This window comes from Pongo pygmaeus, chromosome 20 (assembly GCF_028885625.2).
Source record: "Pongo pygmaeus isolate AG05252 chromosome 20, NHGRI_mPonPyg2-v2.0_pri, whole genome shotgun sequence".
Lineage (NCBI taxonomy): Eukaryota > Metazoa > Chordata > Mammalia > Primates > Hominidae > Pongo > Pongo pygmaeus.
The window spans coordinates 57,830,551-57,850,023 of record NC_072393.2 but is presented as its reverse complement, the minus strand read 5'-3'; the positions used below and the strand labels follow the sequence as shown (position 1 = coordinate 57,850,023).

Below are 19,473 nucleotides of genomic sequence, written 5' to 3'. Positions count from 1 at the left end.
CTAAGTGAATGAATGAAGAGATGAGTGAATAACAAATGGCTTGTGGATTAGGCTGGGACTTGCTTAAGCCCCCAGGAACAGTGACCATAATTCCCATTAGTTTCTGAAACATAAGGCCTCTGTTCTGTTCTCATCAGTTAGCAAGTCACAGAGACCACTGGTTCCTTCATTCTCTGAAATACAGGGCTCCAAATCTCTCAGCACATAAGACTCAGCTACTGCAATTCCTACAAATATCCAGAACTCAGGATCCATCATTCCCTTCACTCCCTGAGACAGGGGGCCACCATTCCCATCAGACATTGGCACACAAGTACAGGTTGTGCATCCCTAATCCAAAAATCTTGAATCTGAATCAAAAACTTTTTGAGCACTGACATGACGCCAGAAGTGAAAAATTTCATTCCATCACTTGATCTCATGTGATAGATTACAGTCAAAACTTTGTTTCACAGGGCTGGGCACAGTGGCTTATGTCTGTAATCCAGCCCTTTGGGAGGCTAAGGCAGGAGGATCACTTGAGTCCAGGAATTTGAGACCAGCCTGGGCAACATAGTGGGATTCCCATCTCTACAATAAAAAATTTAAAACTTAGCAGGGCATGGTGATGCATGCCTCTTCTCCCAGCTACTAGGGAGGTTGAGGTGGGAGGATTGCTTGAGCCCAGGAAGTTGAGGCTGCAGTGAGCTGTGACGGTGCCACTGCACTCCAGCCTGGTTGATAGAGTGAGACCCTGTCTTAAAACAAACAAACAAAAAACCTTGTTTCATGCACAAAGATATTGTATAAAATTATCTTCAGGCTATGCGTAGAAGGCATATATAAATGAAATGAAAACAAATGAATTTTGTGTTTGGACTTGGGTCTCATCCCCAAATATCTGATTTTATATATATGAAAATAGTCCAAAATACAAAATAAAAAAATCAAACCTGAAACACTTTCTGTCTCAAGTATTTTGGATAAGGGATGCTCAACCTATGTCACCATCCTTATCAGTCTCTGCTACCCAATATTGTAATTCTCATACTTCTTAGACACAGGGGCCACCATTCTCATCAACTGCTGAAACTCAAGTTCCACTATTATTACCTCTTGGAACAGCACTTCAAAGGAAAATAGAAACTTCCTACCCTTCACAAGGTCATCCCAAGTTCCTGAAACAGGAACTGGTAGACAGGAAGACACCTTAACCTACCTTGAATTAGGTCTGAGTCAAGGACTTACACGTTGATACTATAGAACAGGCGGCACTGGGTCATGAGGAACATCAAAGTAGCAGAGAATCCTTCCATGTGAGGGATCAACCCTAAAACCAAGATAATCCGATAGCACCACCAAACAATCCTTCCATGTGGGGGGATCAACCCCAAACCCAAGATAATCCTAGAGCACCACATAATCCCTACAGGTGGGATAATCCCCACACTGGCAGAGCCTAAAATCACGAGATGATCTAAATCAAGCTTGTCCAACCCACAGCCCATGGGCCTCATGTGGCCCAGGATGGCTTTGAATGTGGCCCAACACACATTCATAAACTTTCTTAAAACATTGAGGTTTTTTTTTCTTTTGCAATTTTTTTAAAGCTCATCAGCTATCATTAGTGTTAATGTATTTTATGTGCAGCCCAAGACAATTCTTCCAATTTGGCCTAGGGAAGCTGAAAGATTGGACACCCCTGAACTAAAAGCAGCAGATTCTCCTATTACACTATTAAATAACCCCAAATGGTAACTTGCCCCTGGTAGACTTGTAGGAAGTAGAGACAGGGTCCCCATTTTTGTCGGGTCTGGGCCGGGGGAAGTGGGGAGGCAACAGATCTCATTTCCACAATTAATTATTTTCTGAACAAAGGGCATGGGAAAATGGGTGTGATGTTTTGGGGAGGGTTTCCCTATAGCCTTTCTCTTCACCTTGGGCCATACCTTGTTTTTGTTTGATGAGTGAAGGACCTTCAGCTGCTCTGCTGTTTACATCTAAGAAAAAGGTAGGGAAGGTTACACTGAGGTTCAAGGAGACAGGACTAGTTATAGTTTTTGCAAGTCCATCAGCTGCTATCTCCTCCTACCTCTGGTAATAGATCATCTCTTTCCTTTAAGTAACCCACTCCACATGACTCTGACAAGAATGTCCAAGCACTAATGCCCCTCCTTCTCCCCCCAAAAAAACCTAGTCTGGGCATCTGGGTATATGACACAAAATAGGCCAACCAGAATATCATTCATTCGTCTGTGAGCCCTGACAGAGCTGGTTAGAATCCAAGATTTTATTTTTGATCTCGATACTTTATTTTATGTCTTCTAAAATATAAATGTATACATATGCATTTGTACACACATATATTGTTTTAGTTTCTGAAGAACAGAGTCATACTATATGTACCAAGGTGATTAAAAGCACAGATTCTGAAGCCTGATGGCCCAGGTTTGAATCCTGGCTCAGCCATTTTACTAGTTATGTCTCTCTATGTCTCAGTTTCATCATCAGTAAAATGGGTGTAATAATAATAGTACCTGTATCATGGGTTGAGACATAAGGATTAAAGGAGTTAATGTATGGAAAGTGCTTAAAACAGTGCCTGGCACACAATAAGCCATATAAAAGAATAATCGAATGTTATGCCTACAAATTAATACAGAGCTAGCTCTTTATTCTAATTTATTCATACACATGCACATAATTTTATATTAACAGGGCAATTTATTCTTATGAAGATATTTTTACTATATTCTTTCCCATCCTCATTTATTTTTTTCTTTGGTTACCTTGATTGACCCCTCCCTTCCTACCCATTCACCAGGTGCTTCTCCTCCCAAAGTTATATGTCATACCTGTTGTGAGTTAAATTGTGTCCCCACCCCACCAAATATATATGTTAAAGTTTGAATCCCCTGTACCTGTGAATGTGACCTTCTTTGAGAGCTTTTACAGATGTAATCAAGTTAAAATGAAGGCATACTGGATTAGAGTGGGCCCTAAATCCAATGACTGGTAATCTGATAAGGAGAGAGATATTTGAAGATGCAGAGAAAATACTTGGGAAGAAGGCCATGTGATGATGGAGGCAGAGAGATTCAAGTGCTGCATCTACAAGCCAAAAAACACCAAGGATGACTGGCAACCACCAGAAGCTAGAACAAGAAACCAAGGGGCCTACAGAGGAAGCTGGTCCTGCTGATACCTTCATTTCCAACTTCTAGCCTCCACATCTGTGAGAGAATACATTTCTGTTTTTGCTTGTTTGTTTGTTTTGAGATGGAGTCTCCCTCTGTCACCCAGGCTGGAGTGCAGTGGCATGATCTTGGCTCACTGCAGTCTCCATCTCCTGGGCTCAAGCGATTCTCCTGCCTCAGCCTCCCAAGTAGCTGGGACTACAGTCACCTGCCACCACACCTGGCTAATTTTTGTATTTTTAGTAGAGACAGGATCTTACCATGTCGGCTAGGCTGGTCTCAAACGCCTGACCTCAAGTGATCTGCCCGCCCTCAGTCTCCCAAGGTGCTGGGATTACAGGCATGATACACCACGCCTGGACAATTTCTGTTGTTTTAAGCTGCTCAGTTTATAATACTTTATTACAACAGCCCTAGAAAAACAATATAGTATCCATGTTTATCTGTGTGTCTTGTCATTCTTTACTTCATGCTTAAGTAAACATACATACACACACAAACAGGCACATAGTTGGGTTGCATTAAGATTCAGCTTCAGCCTCAGTATTTGTTTAATTTTTTCTATTTGACTTTGATCTCACCTCAGTCTTTTGGAGGTGGAACCATTGAGTGCCAATTTGAAGTTCATTTCTGGCATCCCTGAACTTGTGTGGTCATGATGAATACATGATAGATTGGGTTACCAGCCTATCTAACTAGCGCAATAACATTAGAAATATGAACAAATCATGTTCCTAACTTTAAAATCTTAATAGTCACTTTCAAATTTAAGCATTCTAATGTAGCTTGGAGTGAAAATCGTGTGTGTGTTCAAAGTTAAATTTTTATCAAAGTATAAATGTGTGTGTAATTATATAATTACAGGAGTAAGAGGCTGAAATAAATAATGGTGATTGTGAAAGCCTTTAAGTTACAGATGATTCTTCAGGAAACCGACTCTGAAGCAGAGGTTAGAGCTCCCCTACAAGTGTGAATCCTGAGAACACCCCTATTAATTTCCTGCTCTCAGGATTCACACTTGTAGGGGAGTGAAGGAAGTAGCATTAGGCAGTGGGAGAAGGTGAACTACTATGCAGTCATAACAGAAGCCCCAGCCAATCCTACAGGAAACTCTATAGCTAGATGGCTCCACAGAGATGTCCTGAATCAGGGAAAGGGGACTGGGCCTTTATACCACTCACTGACCTATTAAAAGAAAAACTTCAGACAAATTGAATTGAACACAGTTTATTTGAGTAGACAACAATTCATGAGTAGGGCAACACTCAGAAGAGCAGTGAGCTTGTATAAGCTGAACACAGAAGCAAAGTAGAGAAATCATCTGGTTGGCTACAGCTAGGCATTTGCCTTATTTGGGCACGGATATGATCAGTTAGCTGCCTGTGATTGGTTGAAGCTTGGCTGTTTGTGATTGGCTGGAACCTTGCCATTTGTTACAAAAAGTATACTACTAAGTTACATTTCGGTTTGTTTACATACTGAGTTAGGTTGCTATTTATTAGGTAGGAACTCAAAGTATGGAGAAAACCTCAGGCTCATGGCCTCCAGCATAAACAGGCTCATGGCCTCCAGCATAAACACCGCTGATTTAACAGAGCAGTCGTTGGATGTGAGCTGACCCAGGAAGGGTCTGTGACTGGGTGAGGCAGCTCCCTTGCTCTGAGGCAATCCTTACAAGGGAGTGCTGCCAGCTGTCAGCAATCAACACTCACAGCAGCTGGGATGAACCAGTGGTTCAGTCCTGGGGGCACTCTATCCATTACACCATGCCTTTCAGGTCCAAAAAGAATTACTGAGAACTTCCGCATAATTATACAACTCGGGAAATAGACTGAGTGTTGGTATGAAGATTAAGAGTGCTTTAGTTAAATGCCATTAGAAAGAATATTGTCTCCTCTTGGAACTGGCAAGTGATTGTAAAAATATCAATAATAACATGAGTCAGAACAGCAAAGATTAGATTCCATGGAAATCCAGAGATCATTTTTGTGACAGGCAGCCTCCCTTGTAGAATTTTTTGGTATTCTACCATTCATATTATTAACGAAAATAATCTTTGATGACTGTATTTGATGTTTTTTAGTTATTTACATTTAGGCTGTGTATCTTTTTAGAAAAAGTGTTATCTGAAAATTGTTCACATTTGTGAGGATGAATTTCAAAAAGATTGGCAATTTTGCTTACTTAAATTTCTTGAAGTAGAAATGAAACTCTCTAAAATCATGTGTAACAACTTCTGTGCTAAATCGTCTTTGATCCAGACATCATAATGGGTGCAAAGAGCATGAAAAAAAATAGAAAAGTGTTGGAAATCAGATTCCCCAAACACATTTTGTTCTCACTAATCAAACTTCAAAACAACAGATTTTATAAACATACTTTAAAAAAATTCTTTATAGTTTTGAGTTAGTGAAGCTAAAATCTTAAAGCTGTAAAATTGATTGCACAACACTGCCAACCATTTTTTGAAGTAGAAGATGAAGGATTTTCAAAATTTGCTAAAATTATGATTCTTAAAATTCTTTCTAGAAAACATGTTTTGAAAAGTTATTCCAAATTATATTAAGCTGTGCACAAAATTATTTTATGTACTAATTCTGTATCTTATAGATTGAACATTTGGACATACAGAAACAATCAGGTGTTTTCTTCCTGATTTATGATGAATTTCACTATATTTCTACTCGGTGGTGGAGATATTTCTTGGTCTTACATGTAGTTAACAACATAGTGCATATACTTTATGGAATGTATGTCATATGAAAAAAGTCAGTTGTTGATAATGGAACAAAAATGGCAAAGGCTATGAGTGAATTAGAAATTAGAAGTATATTATTATTTCTTCACACCTTTAATTGTGTATCCAGGAATAATTAGAGCTCAGTATCAGGTAATAGAATTAATGTCCCTAAGCAGAAAGATGGTTGGGCCACACTTTCATTATTCTTCAGTCAAAATCAAACTCATGACATACAAGAGACCTTGGAATTGCATTCCTATGAGGTTTTTAAACAGGATGACAAAGCAGCTCTTCCATGTTCAAAGCAATACTTAAACAAAAAGTCAATACTGTACTCTACAGATGACAATACCCACCCAGCAGGACATACTGATAACTGAGAGTTGCTTGAAAAAAAGTGGTTTATTTGATGAACCTACTGAAGAAATAGCCAAATGAAGGTGCTTTGGGAGTGGACGTATTTCACACATGATACATGCCGTAAACACTTTGCTATTGTTTTGCTCCTGCCAATGTGCTGAAACAGGTGCATAGCTATTGAATGCTGAGATACAGATGGAAATTCAGAAATTATTTTTGTGGGGTTGTCAGCCTTCTAAAATATCTCCCAATGATCTCCACTTCCTGATATTCATGTCTTTGTGTAACCTCCTCCCCAAAAGTATGGGCTGAACTTAGTGACTTACTTATAACTAATGGTATATGGCAAAAGTGATGGAATGTCATTTCCAATATTAGATTACAAAAAACTGTGTGACTTCTGTCTTGCTAGCAAACTATATTGCCTTTCTGATTTTCATGTATTAATAAAGTAAGTGGCTATATTGTGAGCTGCCATTTTTGAGAGACTCATGAGGTAAGGAACTGAGGGACGCCCCTGCCAACAGCTAGAAAGGAACTGAGGCTCTCATTCCAATACCCTGTGAGGAACTGCATGTTGCCAAAAGCCAATGAATAAACTTGGAAGTGGGTCATTCCCCAGTAGAGCCTTAAGATGAGGATGAAGACCCTGAGTCAACATCTTGATTTCAACCTAGTGAGAAACCGTAAGCCAAGGACCAAGCTAAGCTGTGCTCAGATTCCTGACCACAGAAACTGTAAGATAGTGTGTATTAAGATGCTCAGTTTTGGAATAATTCCCTAGGTAACAATAGATGGCTAATATTAATACTTCTTTTGTTTTTCTGTTATATTAATAGTATTTTAATATCTTGAAAGTGAATTGTCTTTCTCTATTGTCATATTTCTCATCCAAGATTTAAGGAGAGATTCTTCCCAACAGCCTACGTGAAATAGCAAGCAAATGCAAAAATCTTAGGGGAAAACAAAAAAACATAAGAGAGGGCAGAACTTTCTCATTTTTGAGAATGGCAGTCCAGGCTATATGGATCAAATCCTCTGCTGAAAGTCATTAGAAGTGGCGGATAAAATACTCAAAACAATTTTTATAAAATAATGGAAAGACAATCTAGTGAGGAATTTCCTAGCTAAAATTTAGAAAGTGAGAACTCCAAGAAGTAAGCAGAGCATTCAAATCTGCTTTTGACTGATGAGCATAGGCTTATTCTGATTATAAATATGAGCTGTAGTTTTCAACAGTTTCCTGAGATGAGAGGAACAAAAGTAAAAGTGGCACCAAACTGGTACTATGGCATATAGTAAAAGCAAACTGAAACCCTCCTTCACAGGTGGTACTTTGATGATAGAATGAAAATGATCCCAGGTAGAAGGTCTGAGGTACGAGGAGGAAGCAGGTGGTAAATAAACGGATGTATCTATCAGGATTCAAATAGGAAGCTGATGGCTCATTCAATACCTTAATTAAACATAGACTTGGCCGGACACGGTGGCTCACGTCTGTAATCCTAGCACTTTGGGAGGCCAAGGCAGGCGGATCACTTGAGATCAGGAGTTCCAGACCAGCCTGGCCAACATGGTGAAACTCTGTCTCTACTAAAAATACAAAAAGTAGCCAGGAGTGGTGGCTTACGCCTGTAGTCCCAGCTACTCAGGAGGCTGAGGCAGGAGAATTGCTTGAACCCGAGAGATAGAGGTTGCAGTGAGTCGAGATCACGTCACTGCACTCCAGCCTGGGTGACAGAGCAAGACTCCGTCTCAAAATAAATAAATAAATGAATAAATAAATAATAAACATAGGCCAATGAAGGGACTAAATAGAGATGTAGGCAGGATTAAGAGGTCCAAAAAGAGATGGTGCAGCATCCAAGGACAAGCAGCAGTGGGAAATGGGTACCAGCCTAGACCTGATGGGGCAAGGGCAGTAGCCTTGGAGCATGGGCTGCCTTATAGGACTTGTAGCACAGAGGAATGCAGCCACTGCCAGAACTGTGGGGAGAGAACAGGAGGAATAAAAACCCTGACTTCTTTCCTCCCACCCTTCAATCTCCGGACAGTGCCTCCCACTGGCAAGGGGAAGCTGATGATGCGGTCCTGAGAGGTCAGCCTCTCAGTGCACAGAAATGAGCAGAGACAAGTGAATGATGGATCTGAAGAGGCACAGGTCATCCCTGTTGTCACTGAGCACCCATTATGTTCTTTTGTTTGGATAAACAAGCTCACATCCTTAACACACAGATGCCCACTATTAGTTCTACTATTACTGCAGAGGGAAGTCACTCCTGCTATACTTCTGAAACTGAAATTATAACAACAGCCATGAAAAGTGCTCTTCATGTAAGATATCAGGGTGAAATTGAGGTGGGAAAGAAACAATTAGTTACCATAAAACATAATAGCTGCAGTTCCTGCTTCTATAGCTGGTCATAAAGCCTAAATTGATAACCATTTTGTGTCTCTCTTACCTTCTTCTAGCACTTTGTTTCCTTGGAATTTTTTACCTGGTAGAGTGACCCAAAGGATCCAAGTCATTAATGCTTCCTCTTTATTGCATTGCTGCAGTTATCCATTGACCATTATTCTGGACATAGAGTATAAAAAGCCTCCCCACTGAATAGTCTCGTTTCCATTCGTAATTCTCCTTGATTGCACTGTATAGCAACAACATATTTTTCTCCTAATAATTGGATCAATTGGTACCTTTACTAGCTTAGTAAAGGTACCTCCTTCTCTGCCTGATGGTTTAGCATCATGACTTGCCCAAAATGGCCAAGAGGCAGCCTCTGCTTCCGCTTGAAACCATAACTGGGTCCTTCAGTGGAAGTGTTTCTCCTTGAGACACTAGGACTCTCAAACCCACCCACTCCAAAGTTGCAAGTTTAGGAGGCAAAAATTGCATAAGTGTGTGATTAGGTGGAACAAGGAAGAGGGACCAGTCCTACTGTGTCCGGAATTGGTTCCTTCCGGTGGGTTCTTGGTCTCGCTGACTTCAACAATGAAGCCGTGGACCCTCTCAGTGAGTGTTAGTTACAGTTCTTAAAAATGGCGTGTCTGGAGTTTGTTCCTTCAGAGGTTCAGATGTGTCCGGAGTTTCTTCCTTCTGGTGGATTTGTGGTCTCAGTTGACTTCAGGAGTGAAGCCACAAACCTTCGCAGTGAGTGTTACAGCTCTTAAAAGTGGTGCGTCTGGAGTTGTTTTGTTCCTCCCGGTGGGTTCGTGGTCTCACTCACTTCAGGAGTGAAGCCCCAGACCTTCATACTGAGTGTTACAGCTCATAAAGGTAGTGTGGACCCAAAGAGAGAGCAGCAGCAAGATTTATTGTGAAAGATAAAAGAACACAGCTTCCACTGCCTGCAATGGTACCCCAGCGGGTTGACCCTGCTGCCTCGGGTGGCCAGCTTTTATTCCCTTATTTGGCTCCTCCCACATGCTGCTGATTGGTCCATTTTACAGAGCACTGATTGGTCCATTTTACAGAGTGCTTATTGGTACATTTTTACAGAGTGCTGATTGTGCATTTACAAACCTTTAGCTAGACACAGAGCACTGATTGGTGCATTTTTACAGAGTGCTGATTGGTGCATTTACAAACCTTTAGCTAGACACAGAATGCTGATTGGTTCGTTTTTACAGAGTGCCGATTGGTGTGTTTACAATCCTCTAGCTAGACAGAAAAGTTCTCCAAGTCCCCACCCTACCCGGAAGCCCAGCTGGCTTCACCTCTCACTGCTTCCACTTCTTGGTTTTCACACTGTGTATTCTGGCTCTGGGAGAAATGGCACTGTATATTGGTGCTGGTTTAAGGCAAATACTGTTCGATAGCACCTCACCCAACCTCACCAAATATTCACCTCCAGATGGCATTATAACTTGCCTTCAGTAGGTAATTTCATCAATACATCAAGTCACCTGCTTCTGGGTAATGAGGCCCATTACACAGTTGTACTTTATTGCCCTTAAAATTATTTTCTTGTTTAATGTGTGGGACCTGGAGGGGTTGTGCATTTAGCTGGCATGGTAAAAAAGATAAGGGATTCTTTTAAGGCAGCCAAAAATGCTTTCTGATGTTTCTAACATATGTCTTAAGTTGGGCATGCAAGGACTCATTTATCTTTTTTTTTTTTTTTTTTTTTTGAGAAGGAGTCTCACTCTGTTGCCCAGGCTGGAGTGCAGTGGTGCCATCTTGGCTCACTGCAACCTCCACCTCCTGGTTCATAAGCAATTCTCCTGCCTCAGCCTCCTGAGTAGCTGGGATTACAGGCGTGTGCCACCACACCTGGCTGAATTTTGTAGTTTTAGTAGAGATGGGGTTTCACCATGTAGGTCAGGCTGGTCTTGAACTCCTGACCTCGTGATCCACCTGCCTCAGCCTCCCAAAGTGTTGGGATTACAGGCGTGAGCCACTGTGCCCAGCTATCTTTTCCTTTTTGTTTGGTCTTCAAGTTGGTCAGAGGCAGCCTGTCTGCCACACAGTCTTCATAATAACCTTTATCACCAAGGTGACTGAGTGCAACTTAATCTCCCAATGCTTTGCCCTCCACCTGCACTCTCTGTTATTTCACCATTGGTAATAATTTGAGTAACCATAACAATAAAAATGAGTAAGAGGCTTAAATATAAGACACATGTAAAATAAGAAAATAGTAATATATTGGAATGTGCAAATTGAGTAAAGGGTTCTAATGTCCTATCTTATATTGGAGAAGCTTTAAAAGGTCACTAACTTTAGACTTTATTAACTGTGTATTATATATTTTTTAAAGAATAACTAATAAACTTAGCAAAGAGTGCAAAACTTCTAAACTTGTGGAAAAGAAATGAACTAAGAAGAATAGAAATTATTCCAGCAGTCCAAATGTAGGCCAGAAAGAGGAAAAAAGGAATCATTGAAAGGGCAAAAAAAAAAAAAAAAAACCAAAACAGAAAACAAACAAACAAAAAAACTCAGAACACAAAGCAGGTACGAAAATAGTAGATTTAGATTCAAATATATTAGTAATTGCATTAAATGTAATGTAAGGCTTCAGTTAAAATCAGTTTGCTAGACTGGGCCAAAAGAAATCCACCTGTATGCCATTTACAAGAGACACATCTAAAACATAGTGATACAGGAATGTCAAAGAAAAAAGATGAAAGTTTATATATAATGCAGCAAATACTAACCAAAAGAAACCTGGGTAGATATATTGACATCAGCTAAAGTAAAATTTATTTAGGCAAAGTGTTTAGGCAAAATACTTACCAGTAATGATGATCATATCACAATGATAATAGTTTCATCAGAACATTTAAAAACCTAATTAGTATACACTAAATAATGCAGCCTCAAAATATATAAATCCAAAGTTGTCAGAACTACAGAAAATGTCCAAGTTCATAATCATAGTGGGAAATTTTTTAACATATCTCTTTCATTAATGAGTAAATTAAACAGATGAAAAAAGTCAGTGAGGATGTAGAAAATCTACACAACATCATTAACAAATTGACTTAAACAAAAGACAAAACAGTACACTCACAACAGCAACAATACATGCATTATTAAAGCATGCACAGAATATTTGCACAATTTGATCAGAGACTGAGCCATTAAGAAAATCTCAACACAGTTTAAAGGATTTCTGTCACAAAAAGTATATTTTATGATCACTTTGTTGTTAAGATGGAGATCTGAAACAAAAATATTATTGAACTCTTGAAAGGTTGAAAATTAAGAAGTCACTTCCAAGTAGTCCATGGGTCAAATAAACAGTCAAGTTGGAAATTAGAAAATATTTAGAGAGCTATTTGGATATTTGACCCCTCCAAACCTTAAGTTGAAATTTTATCCCCAGTATTAGAGATGTAATCTAATGGGAGATGTTTGGGTTATGGGAGTGGGTGCCTCATGAATGGTTTGGTGCTGTCCTCCTGTTAATGAGTGAGTTCTTGCTCTATTAATTCTTACAAGAGCTGTCGTTGAAAAGAACCTGCCACCTCTACTGTCCCTATCTCTTGCTTTCTCTCTCCTCATGTGATCTCTGCACGTGGTGGCTCCCCTTTACCTTCTGCCATGAGTAGAAGCAGCCTGAGGCCTCACCAGAAGCAGATGCTGGTTCCATGCTTTTTATACAGCCTGCGGAACTGTGACCCAAATAAACCTCTTTTCTGTATAAATTACCCAGCATCAGGTATTGCTTTTTTAGCAAGACTAAATGGACTAAGACAGATATGAATAGCTTAAAATCATATTACTGGAATTGAAATAAGATAAACTGAATTCGATCTTTCTTCTCAAGAGATAAAAAAACTCAAGAAAGTAGACATAAGAAAATAATAAAATAAGTACTAAATAATACATGTTTTAAAATGCATGCAATAGAATCAACAAAGCCATAACTTGTTTGGTGAAAAAGTAATAAAATTGATAAACCTCTGGTGAGTCTAAACACAATGAAAAGAGAGAAGGCACATGTAGCTAATGTCAGAAATAAAATAAAGGACATAACCACTGATGTTGCAGACATTGAGAATATACGATAACATTTTGAACAATTTCACATGCTTTGACATTTAGATTAATGGATAAATTAATAAAAATATGTAATTTAGTATAATAGCCTCAGAAAACAAGTAGAAAACCTGAATAGTTCTAAAACTATTCAGAAGAATCAGTAGTAAAAATCATCCCACAAAGCAAACTTTAGGTCAAGATGGCTAAACTTTAGGTATACCAGCAAATTGTACCAAAACCTAAGGAAGAAATTACTCTATTCCTATTCAAACTCTTGCTCATTTTCTGTGGCTAATTATAAAATTAATACCCAAACTCAACAATATGAAAAAAATAAAAGTATAGGCAAATCTTAATTAGGTATATAGTGGCACAAATATTAAGCCAAAGTTTGCAAATTAAAAGAGCTAGATATAAAAATGATAATGCATCATAGCCAAGATGTGTTTGTCAGGAATGCAAGGGTGGTTTAACATTAGAAACTCATTTAGTGTATTTATCACAAGCACAAACACAAGAAAAAACATAATGTGACTATCCCATTGAAGGCGGAAATGAGTCTGATGAAATTCTATCTTTATCCATAACAATTCTCATCAACTGAGGAATATACAAATCCAATTAGAAAAAAAAAATCAGCCAATCCAATAGCAAAATTGGTCAATCACTTCAAAAGTGACTTTACAAGAAGAAAATCCAATGAACTCCAATTGTATAAGAAAAGGCCCTCGACCTCTTTAGAGGTAGAAACCAATCAGTACCATAGTGGATACCATTACATACTCATCAGATTGCTAAAAATGGAAAGTACCAAGGGTTGGCAAGGATGTAGGGCAATGGTAACTCTCATATTGTACACTTTTGGGAGTGTAAATTCATGCAATTGTTTGGGAAAATTTTTTAGCATTATCTACTGAAGTAGGAGATATATACACACACTTACATACAGACCATCCCTGACTTATGATGATTCAACTTATAATTTTTCATCTTTATGATAGTGCAAAAGCCATACACATTCAGTACTCAGTATACTGAGTACACATTCAGTATAATCCCATCATACATGGAAAATATTAAGCAGAAAATTACTTCTGACTTACTATATTTTCAATTTATGATACATTTATCAGGATGAAACTCCACCATAAGTTAAGGAGCATCTATACACAGGCATACAGACATATATACAGAAATTCCTCTAAGATGCATCCTCTAGAGACAGGGTTCTACTAGGAGATACCAAGATTCTTTCAGGGGGCATCTTCAAGGTCAAAACTATTTTAGTAATAGTACACAGATGTTATTTGCTTTTTTCTCTGTGTTGACATTACATTGCTGGTGCAAAAGCAATGGTACATAAAAGGGCTGTAACCTTAGCAGGAAGCAAGGTAATAGCACTAAATTGTGCTGGAAGTTGTATCCTTTATCACTTCACACTCACTGTTAAGAAAAATTCCATCTTCATTTAAGATTGCACTTGATGAAACAGTAAAAGCCATTAATTGTGCTAAATCTCAACTCTTGAATACACTTTTTTTAAACTTTTATTTTAAGTTTGGGGTACATGTGCAGGCTTGTTGCATAGGTAAACTTGTGTCCTGGTGGTTTGTTGTACAGATTACTTCATCACCCAAGTATTAAACCTAGTATTTATTAGGTATGTTTCCTGATCCTCTCCCTCCTCCCACCCTCCACCCTCCAATAGGCCCCAGTGTGTGTTGTTCCCCTCTATGTGTTCTCATCATTTAGTTCCCACTTATAAGGCAAGTGGATCGATGAAGTGTGGTATATCCACATAATGGAATACTATTCAGCAATGAAAAAAATGAAATATAGCTACATGAGTACATAGGATATTGTCATCAATGTGATATTATAAAAATTTGCAAAATCAAATGAACACATAGAATCTTGTTCCATACATGTAAATATGTAATCTTAAAAATAGCTAAAAGAAAACTATTATGCTGGGCACAGTGGCTCACTCTTGTAATCCCAGAACTTTGGGAGGCACAAGGCAGGCATATCAGCTGAGGTCAGGAGTTCAAGACCAGCCTGACCAACATGGAGAAACCCCTTCTCTACTAAAAATACAAAATTAGCTGGTCATGGTGGTGCATGCCTGTAATCCCAGCTACTCAGGAGGCTGAGGCACGAGAATCATTTGAACCCAAGAGGTGGAGTTGGGTTCAGATTGCGGTGAGCTGAGATCGCACCATTGCACTCCAGCCTGGGCAACAAAAGTGAAATTCCATCTCAAAAAAAAAAAAAAAAAAAAAGAAAAAGGAAAACTATGTAAATAATAGCAATAAAAAGAAAAGTGAGTGCAAAATTATCAAAAAGTTAGAATTAGAATGTTACTGACTTCAGGAGGGAGGCATGGATTATTACTGGGGTAGCCACATGTGGGGGATTCTGAAATACTGCATATATTTCATTTCTTGACCTATATGACTACTTTAAGATGAATCTTAACATCTACTTCTGAAACTATTCAGAAACTGTTTTTTCCATTCAGATGAGTAATATGCCAATGTTGTAACAAGGAATGAGGGAGGCACATCTTATACACAAGCCTGAAAACCCAATCCTCACACTTATGAACTACAAAAGGATCTAGAAAGTAGCTTTTCAAGCAGTAAACAAAGATTCAATTTGTGGTATTGTTTTAATTAAATTGGATCATCAGCTTGACCAGATTTCCCAAAGAGGAAGTAATCCTTTCCTTGTATTAGTTTCTATTAGTGAGGAAGGAAGCTTAATAACTTGGCAACATCACTAAAACTAGGACCTTTTTTTTTTTTTTTTTTGAGACAGAGTCTTGCTCTGTCGCCCAGGCTGGCGTATAGTGTGGCATGATCTCGGCTCACTGCAACCTCCGCCTTCTGGGTTCAAGCGATTCTTCTGCCTCAGCCTACTGAGTAGCTGGGACTACAGGCACACGCCACCACAAATAATTTTTGTATTTTTAATAGAGACAGGGTTTCACCATATTGGCCAGGCTGGTCTCAAACTCCTGACCTCGTGATCTGCCTGCCTCAGCCTCCCAAAGTGCTGGGATCACAGGCGTGAGCCATCGCACCCAGCCAACACTAGGACCTTTTGCTGGCAAAGTGAGCATCTATTTAGTACCAGAACTGTGCAGTAAGGTGAACAGAGAAAAAAGTAACAGCTAAAAGTACTGAGAAATCATTGTTCCCATACTCTAATGTAAAATGTTAAAATTTGACTCCTCCACATTTTTAACTGTTTATGCCGAGCTAATTTTAGTGTTTTGAAAAGTTGTAAAAATGATACAGTGAATTCCTGCAAACCCTTCACTGAACTTCCTTAAAGTTACTCTCTTATATAACCATAGCATAATGTTCAAAACCAGGAGATGTATATTGGTGCAATACTGCTAATTTCACCATATGTTTTAAAAATAATAAATTATTCAGAATCCTTTTATATAATTCGTGGTCATTCGGATTTTCTTTTTGTGAAGTTTGCTGCTATGAATGTGTGTGTCCCTCTCTACTCATATGTTGAGATTGAATCACCAATGTGATGATATTAGGAGATGAGGCCTTTCAGAGGTGATGAAGCAATGAGAGTAAAGCCCTCATGAATGGGACTGGGACCTTTAAGAAAAAGGCCCCAGAGTTCCCCTTCAACATGTGAGGACACAGCCAAAAGTCCTCATTTCTACAAACAAGGAAGTGGGCCCTTACCAGACACCTAATCTGCCAGTGACTTGATCTTGGACTTCCCAGCTTCCAGAATAGTGAGAAATAAATTTCTCTTGTTTCGAACTGGTATGTCGTTTATTTGTGCTACATTCTTAACAGCAGCCTGAATGGACTAAGATATAAACTCAGATCATTAGTGAATTTTTCAATTGAATTGTCTAATATTTTTCTAGTTACATTTATAGTTCCCTTATAATCTTCATTCAATGAGAATTATTTTCAAAATATTTATATATTTATTTTAAATAACAATGATAAATCCCTCCCCCACCTTTTTTTTTTGAGACAGAGTCTCACCCTGTCACCTAGGCTGGAGTACAGTGGCGAGATCTTGGCTCATTGCAGCCTCCATATCCTGGGCTCAAGCGATTCTCCTACCTCAGACTCCCTAGTAGCTGGGACTACAGGTGTGCGCCACCACACCTGGCTACTTTTTAAATTTTTCGTGGAGACGGAGTTTCACCATGTGCCCAGGCCAGTCTCCAACTCCTGAGCTCAAGCAATCTGCCCATCTCAGTCTCCCAAAGTGCTGGGATTATAGGTGTGAGCCACCACATCCGGCCCCAATGCATGTTATATGTTAATTGTTAACACAATTAATATATTTAAAGAAAAATACATTTTCAAAAACGAAAATCAATGTAAAGACTGACATTGTTTTACATTTTTTGCAAATCTCTTTCATATCTGGCTTAAGGGAAATTGATTTTACCTAGCTGCTTCTTTGTTCAATTTGTTGTGATTTTTAAACATTTGTCCTGTACTCAGTGGTGTTGGCAAACCAAAGTTACTCAGCCATTATCAGATTGATGAGCATTAACTTTATTTCCAGTTTTGCTGCCATGAATAATGCAACAATTAACCTCCTTGTATATTTACCTTCTGTAGTGCTGCTTTTGTTTCAATGGGGTAGATTCTTAGGAGGTGGATTTTGAGATAAAGTGAATGTGTGGGAGTATTGCTAATGGATGATCCCAAATGGTTTCTACATGTAAGGGTACTCTTTTCGTCACCCCCATGCCAACTTAAAGGTGCTCACATTTCCTCAGATCCATGCCAGCTTAAGGGTGTTATAATTTTTCCAGTTCATATGTGTAAGATGACATTTTATTTTGACTCAAATAAGCACTTTTCAAACCACTGGTTAATTTGAGCAGTTGTTTCATGTTTAGCCTTTTGGATTTGCTTTTCTGTGAATTCTCTAATCACATTCTTTGCTTGTTTTCTATTGGAATGTTTGTCTTTTTTAAAACAAATTTAATTTGTATGAGTTCTTGCTGGAATATAGATCTTGACTTTTATCTGCCATGTATATTGAAAAATTTACCATCCCTGACCCCTTAGTGCACTGATTTTGTTTTTGGTACATTTTACCATACAAAAATTTTTTATATTCACATAGTCATTTATGACCACTTTTTCTCCACAGCTTTTGGGTTTCTTCTCTTGGCTAAGAAAGTTACCATCACAGCCACATCGTCTCCCTTCCTTCCTTCCTTCTTTCCTTACTTCCTTCCTTCCCTCCTTCCTTTCCTCCTTGTCTTCCTTCCTTCCTTTCCTTTCTCTTTCTTTCTCTTTCCCTTCCCTTCCCTTCCCCTTCCTTCCTTCCTCCCTCCCTTCCTTCCTTCCTTCCCTCCTTCCTTCCTCTCTCTCTTTCTCCCTCCCTCCCTCTCTCTCTCTCCCTCCCTCCCTTCCTTCCTACCTTCCTTCCTTTCTTCTTTCTTTCTCTTTCTTTCTTTCTTTCTTTCTTTCTTTCTTTCTTTCTTTCTTTCTTTCTTTCTTTCTTTCTTTCTTTCGTCTTTCTCTCTTTCCTTCTTCTCTCTTCTTTTCTGTGTAGAGACAGGGTCTCCCTATATTGCCCAGGCTGCTTTTGAACTTCTGGGATCAGGTAGTCCTCCCACCTTAGGCTCCCAAATTGCTAGGATTACAGACATAAGCCACCACACCTAGCCTCTTTCCTACATTTTCTTCAAATTCTTTCATGTCTTTTCTTTTTGTATGTTTAAGCCTGTCATGTATTTTTGCATATAGTCTGAGATGAGATAGAAGTTCAATTTTATTTATTTTTAGATGGGCCAGGTTTGCCAAGCCCATTTAAGTTTAAATTAATTACAGTGAAACAACACTGAAAATTAAGTTACTTGGTCACACTAGCCGTATTCAGGTACTCATTGGTCATAATGATGAAATTCTAAAGCTAGGAATGAGGCAGAGTCCCACTATTACCACAATTATCATTGCATTTGTGGTGTTAGGAAAGATAGCCAGAAAGAAAGTTGAAATAAGGTATAAATATGAGAAATGAAAAGACAAGATTGTCATTTTTGTAGACAACATGAACATCTACCTAAAAAAACACATGAGAATTTACAGAAAAACCTTAGAACTAATAATCAAGTTCTCAGAAATACCATTTGACCCAGCAATCCCATTACTGGGTATATACCAAAAAATATAAATCATTCTATTATAAAGATACATACATGTGTATGTTCATTGCAGCACTAATCACAATAGCAAAGACATGGAGTCAACCAAAATTTCCATCAATGATAGACTGGATAAAGAAAATGTGGTAAATATACACTGTGGAATTCTATGCAGCCATACAAAGGAATGAGATCGTGTCCTTTGCAGACACATGGATGGTGCTGGGAGCTATTATCCTGAGCAAATTAACACAGGAACAGAAAACCAAGCACCACATGTTCTCACTTAGAAGTGGAAACTGAACAATGAGAACATATGGACAGAGGCAGGGGAACAACACACACTGGGGCCTGTCAGAGGCGCCAGGGGAGGGAGAGCATCAGGATAAATAGCTAATGTATGCAGGGCTTATACCTAGGTGATGGGTTGATAGGTGCAGCAAACCACCATGGCACATGTTTAGCTATGTAACAAACCTGCATGTCCTGCACATGTATCCTGGAACTTAAAACAAAATTAAATTTAGAAAAATAATCAAGTTAT

The 19,473-nt window shown here is 38.8% G+C and overlaps 1 non-coding gene across 1 annotated transcript; it reads right to left on the bottom strand.

The window, feature by feature from the left end:
• Positions 1–15,281: 15,281 nt before the first annotated feature.
• On the bottom strand, positions 15,282–15,385 carry LOC129021247 (small nucleolar RNA U13). Its single transcript, XR_008495982.1, has one exon. It is a non-coding gene; the product is annotated as a small nucleolar RNA U13 (small nucleolar RNA).
• Positions 15,386–19,473: the final 4,088 nt, after the last annotated feature.